Source organism: Macaca mulatta, chromosome X (assembly GCF_049350105.2).
Source record: "Macaca mulatta isolate MMU2019108-1 chromosome X, T2T-MMU8v2.0, whole genome shotgun sequence".
Taxonomy (NCBI): Eukaryota; Metazoa; Chordata; class Mammalia; order Primates; family Cercopithecidae; genus Macaca; species Macaca mulatta.
In genome coordinates, this window is record NC_133426.1 from 42,074,516 (window position 1) to 42,080,616 (window position 6,101).

The 6,101-nt window shown below is 41.3% G+C and overlaps 1 pseudogene; it reads right to left on the reverse strand.

The window, feature by feature from the left end:
• Positions 1-4,432: 4,432 nt before the first annotated feature.
• LOC114675294 (small nucleolar RNA U3) lies at positions 4,433-4,517 on the reverse strand (annotated as a pseudogene).
• Positions 4,518-6,101: the final 1,584 nt, after the last annotated feature.

The window sequence follows — 6,101 nt, forward strand, 5'->3', positions numbered from 1 at the left end:
CCCCTGAATATCTGCCTAGAACACACATTTTGAACTTTATGTGAGACACTAATAAGCTTCTATTGTTTTGAATCACTATTCATTTGGTTCTTTATTATACCAGCTAACATGATCCTAACGAATTTACTGTCAATAGATTCATCAATTGACTCTGTTTTTACAACTACACATATCATCTTGGCTATTTTTTGAGAGATAAAAGTTTACATTTATTTGCTGATATTTGTAGAAATTGTGTAAGTATACAAGAGTAATGATTATAATCACATATGAAGGTAGGGTGACCATATAATTTGTTATTCAAGTGCAACCATTTCTAGAGTGAAAGGGATTATTAATCACGGCTCTAGGACTATAGATGGAAAATGACATTGTCCTCAACAAACTGGAACATATGATCAACCATTATAAAGGGTACAGAGTGGGAGGAAGAATGGGGACTTTTTAAATTATATTTTTAAAAGTATTGGTCTATGGTGAATTGGAAACAAAAACAGTTACTTCTTTACCACAGGTAGTTTAAAAGCTGCCTTAAAGACTGAAGAATGGCAAACCATAGATGTGAGACACAGAACTTGGTGAAAATGCTTTCAGGGATGCTCAACAGACTCACTCCCTTGGAGCTGTTGGCCAATCCAAAGTCCAGGCATGGGAGCCAGAGCCTGTAAGAGAGGTCTGGACGGACCTCAGACATGAGCAGAGGAGCTCCATGTCACTCAATCCTGAGGACAGAGCTGGCTCCTCCGTCTTTTTTAGTTTAAAGTTGTCCAAATAGTGACTTTCCTTAGCACCTGCCACCACTCTTTGATCCCTCTGAATCCACCAGACCCACAAGCAGCACTTTGCTACTGAAGAAACCAAAGCACTGTACTAAACAGATCGTTGGAGTACAGTTGTCAGAATATATCTATGACAAGTATTTGGGCCCACATCTGCAGGCCACTGATACTTCACCTAATCATCTTGTGCTCACAGCCCAGCATTTCTAAAAATAGCAACTGTGGGTTGTGATAGTGAGAGGTTAAACTTGATTAGTGTGGAGACTTCTTATTATAGAACTTTGAATGAAGCAAAATCCCCTGCCTGGGATTTAGAACAAGTAAAGGGACTTCCTTAAGAATGGTCAAAGTATACTCTGCCCTTCCCATTACTGATGCTTTCAGGAATTTTTAGGGTTTTGTGGTCCCTGATTATTGTTGCTAAACTCTGGATAAACTCACAGTGTAGAATTAGCCTGAACAGGAGACAGGCTTCCTGGCAAGTTACGAATACCTTCATCCCTGGGGGGAAAATCAATAGAAGAATCCATGGGATTGCCATTCTTCTGTTTTGTCCCTGTAGCCCTTCAGTCTTCCCCTCCCAAAGGCCTGGCATTGCTAAAGTTCCTTTGCTGGGCTTCTTACACAGTGCTGACTTGAGATGAGTGACTTATGTTTTTCATCTGTCACCTTCTTTCCCATCCTGCTAGGGGGGATACTAATAACGCCTGTACTCTGTAAGCCCTAAAACTCCCCAGGCAGTTCCAGTGTGTAGCCAGGGCTGAGAACCACCTTTGGACTCTGCAGGCAGATCGGTGCTTCTCAAGCTCTCTGTCCATATCAATCACCAGGAGATCTTGTTAAAATACAGATTCTGTCTCACTAGATCTGGGATGGTCCCAAGATTCAGCACTTCTAACATACTCCCAGGTGATGTCTTTTGCTGCTGGTCCTCAGACCACATGTTGAGTAGCAAGGAGGCAGGTGATCTGGTGAGACTGCTATTCATTATCAGATGCTGCAGGCTCTCTTCTGGTAGAATTAGAGTCAGGCATCATTTTTCATGCCTCTTATATTTGTTGGGTTATGTAGCTCTATTCCACAAGATAGGCCCCATGAGGATTAGCATCCATCTCCAGACAAGGTGGGATACTTTTACCAGACTCTGATAGTCTGGGAACCTTGATGTTTGGATAATCAGGTTACTTGGGGTCTTATTGCATTTGCGCTCTATAAAAAAATACCACAGACTGGGTAATTTAGAAACAATAGAAATGTATTTCTCACAGTTCTAGAGACTGGGAAGTCCAAGATCAAGGCACTAGCTGGATTGGTGTCTGGCGAGGGCTGCTCTCTGCTTTCAAGATAGTGCCTTCTTTCTGCATCCTCTGGAGGAGATGAATGCTGTGTTCTCACATGGAAGAAGGGACAGAAGTGCAAGAGAGGGCTCTCTTCAACCTCAATCCCTTTTATAAAGGTGCTAATCCCATTTGTGAGGGCTCTGCCCTCATGACCTAATCATCTCCCAAAGGCCACATCTATACCTCTTAATATTGTCGCATTGCGGATTAAGTTTCAAAACATAAGGAGGGGACATCATCACTCAAACTACAGAATCTAGTGATAATTTTTAGATTCTTTGTTCAGGTAGAATTCACTGTTAATGTAGCCATCCTTAAACCTTTCCGAAGTTTTTACTTTGAAAATTTCTCTAACAAATAACCTACCCTACTAAATACTTTACACCATACATTCACAGAAGGAATCATACTATATTGGCACCCAAAGGGTCTTGGAACCCAGCTCACCTACCACTCTGCATTTGAGGAGACTGGAGAAACTGCAGACTCATCCCTAGTATTGAAATATAATTTTCAAAATGTTAAGAACAGGACTTTTACACAAATATAGAATGAATGCTGTCAAAGATTTTATCCATCTCATTAATTAATGAGAGAGTCAACAAGATAGTAAGGTTGTCTCAAAGGACAGATATTTATGTATAGTCAGTCAAAGGAATGATGAAATAAATTTGCCACTAGATACAAAACTGGCAAATGTCTTATGGGACCATAAAACTGTAGCTAGTGGGGTCATCTTCTCTACTGGACAATATACAAATTCACAACTAAATTCAGTGTCTGGGCTCCAATTAGATAGAAATAGCAAAACCAAACATAAGTGCATTCTCCTGTGCAATCAAATAATTCTTGAGTGAGCCTGCTTAAAAAGGCATTGAAGGGACATGCAGTCATTTTCTTGCATTAGTTCCCAGTTTGGGGTATATATATATATTTAACACTAGGCAGAACCTGCACCAGCATCAGGATTCCAGTGCACTTTTAAACTTCCCTGCTCTTGTGTATCAGTAATAACATCATGTTTGGCAGCTGTTTTGAATCATTTCCCCACCGAAACAATGATATCAGTTGACAGTAACATGTGTGATACACTTTCCTGGGCTTGCCTGTGGTTATATGGGGTCTCTAACCCAACCCTTTTTTCTCCTACTAGAGAAAGCGTATGTAAATGTGTGACCTTGTAATTATTATAAGATATATATATATATATATATATATCACTATTACTACTTGTATGATATATATATATATTATATATTTGCTTTTTACTTAAGAAACTGTTCTTAAACTTTGCTACTTAAACTATTATTTAAAAAAAACTTTCTTCACAGCTTACACCATAGCTGACCTCAACATATTAGCATGACATGACATGGCTTCAGGAAAGATAATGTATGAGATGCAAAGCTCGCATGTTTTACAAAATCCCATTCTGCCTTACTTCAATTTGTTTCTGTTTCTTTGTGACTGGCCTTGCCTTGTGCTGTGGAATCTCAAATTCCATGCACTTGGCCTGACAGCAAGAAGTGCTGGAACATATGTTGTTTGAGACACATTGAGTAATCCTTAACCATTTACTGCCCACCCAACAATTACGGCCTTGTGGTCATGGGGACATTTGGCAAGCTTCGCTAATGCCTGATGAACTCTAGTTCATCACATAGCATCTGCCAAGCCTATATTTCAACTATTCAACAGTGATGAGGATGCATTTTTAAAATCATCTGGGTCACATGTCTCAGTGGTTTTCCTCTGCTGAGATGATGTTCAGGCTCATGGTGGCTTCAGGATTATTGTAAGCACCCTTTGTCTGGACATGTCCTGAAACTCGGCAGAGGCCTTCTCTGAACATGTCCTATACCCTGTGACCTTGTCCCTCTGTCTATGACTGATTGATGAGTGAAAGAGAGTAGAAACCCAACTCCATTGAGATTGATGAGGCTCTCTCTCTTGAAAATTTGGACCTTGGAACAGAGGGAGACAGCACTTGGAGAGGTGTTGGCACTGAGTCCTTGCTGAACATAGCTTTTTGTTCATTTGTTTTTAGTTTTCATGCTGTAGTTAAGTACAAAGACCTTTCCAACACATCATCTAAAGATCATTTCACCCACTGCTGGGTTTGGCCAGCATTCTCTTGTCTTTCTCTTCAGCAATGGTGAAGTGGATACCTTTTCACTGAGGAAGACAAATCCGTGGTTTATTGCCTTTGCTAATAACAAAAATGTTGGAAAGCCAGGTGGCAAAGCTATTGCCATTGGCATGTTTCACCTGAACCACATTAAAACAACCAGAATGTCTTTCTCTCTAAGTCACACCAGTTCTTCCCAGGCTAGTACCTACATGATCAGAAGCGCTTGAGTAAATATACTACAGAAATGATCCCTGAAAGTACAGTAGTCCCCCCTTATCTGTGGTTTCCCTTTCTGGGGGTCTTGAACATATCCCTGTGGATAAGGGAGAGACTAGTGTACAGTCTTCAACCACAGCTCTTTAGAAATTCAGTGAATGCCACCTAAGGGCCCTGGAACTGCCTGAGGCTCACCTCATCTGGTAAGCTAACAATTCCTTTGACTCTGAGATATGTTGAGGGTTTCTCTATGAAATTTCCCTCCATCTTTTGTTGTTGTTGTTATTAATTTTGTAAAAGTTGGTTTCAGTTGTTTAAAAGTGAGAACACATTAATAGAGACCGCTACAAAGTAATAGAGTAGATGGAGGCTGGACTGACTTGAGTTAAGGGAACTTTGGTTCTAGCCCTAACTGTGTCACTCATGTGGTGTGACTGTGAATAAGCCATGTGCATTCTCCAAACCTTTGTTTCCTCTACCGTAATAAAAGGGGGTGAACCAGAAGAGCTTTAAGTTGATGCTGTTTTTTCAAGTGACTCCAAAACTGTTTGACATCCTTCCATTGAGACATGGGGCTATGTTTCCTCTTTTTGAATCTAGGTGGGCTTGTGACTGTTTCAACCAATAGAGAGTGGCAGAAGTGATACTGTGTGACTTCTGAGTCTGGGTCCTATAAGGCAATGCAGCTTCTGCCTTGTTTGCTGAGACCCTTGTGCTGCAGCCGTAAGCCACCATGTAAGAAGTTTGGCTACACTATGGTAGCCTTACCGTGATGAAGCCCAAGCCACATCCAGGGGCCACATGTTGGTGTTATAGTTGAGTCTCAGCTAAGCTCTTTGCCAACAGCCATTATCAACTGTTAACTATGTGAATGGCCATCTTGGATGTCCAGTCCAAGCTAGCCTTCAGATGACATCTGCCTACAATCATGTGACAGATCCCATAGTGAGAACAGTCCAGGCAAACCTTTCCAAAATTCTTGGCCAAAATTCTCCTTATAGCTCCATCTGACTCTAATAAAATGGTTGTTTTATAGCAATAAATTTGGAGGTTGTTTATTACACAGCCAGAATCATGGAAACTGTTACCCTCTGGCTTTGACACTACTTTACACCCTTCCTCCCTTCTTCTCTCTGTCCATCCAGCCAGCACTTTTAAAGGTATGACCGTACATGGCACTGGGACCTCAAAGATGAATCAATAACTGTTCATGGCTTTGCAGAGCTTCCAGAGTACATGGGAAGGAGAGGACCAGCATGAATCAAACCAGCTCAAACCACAGGATGTATTACAAAAGAGTAGCATGACAGCATGGGGAGCAAGCACTGGAAACTTTGTATTTGGAATGGTTAAATCTGACTGGTAAGCAAGATTCCTAAGGTCCTGGATCTCATGAGGGGATATTGTAATAGAAGAGACAATCAATAAATTACTAAACAAGGGAATACATTAGCAATGGGGAGGATGGAGTGAGGTGAGTGAGGCTGAAGCATGGGAAGTCAATTGTGAGGCTGAGGTAATGTGCAGGTGAGCAAGGAACAGAAGGGAACAGGATGAGTGAAATGGAAGAAGGCTGGCAGGAAAGCCAAGCAGCATGGGGCACTAGACTGGGCTTGGCAATTGATTGAAGTGTCT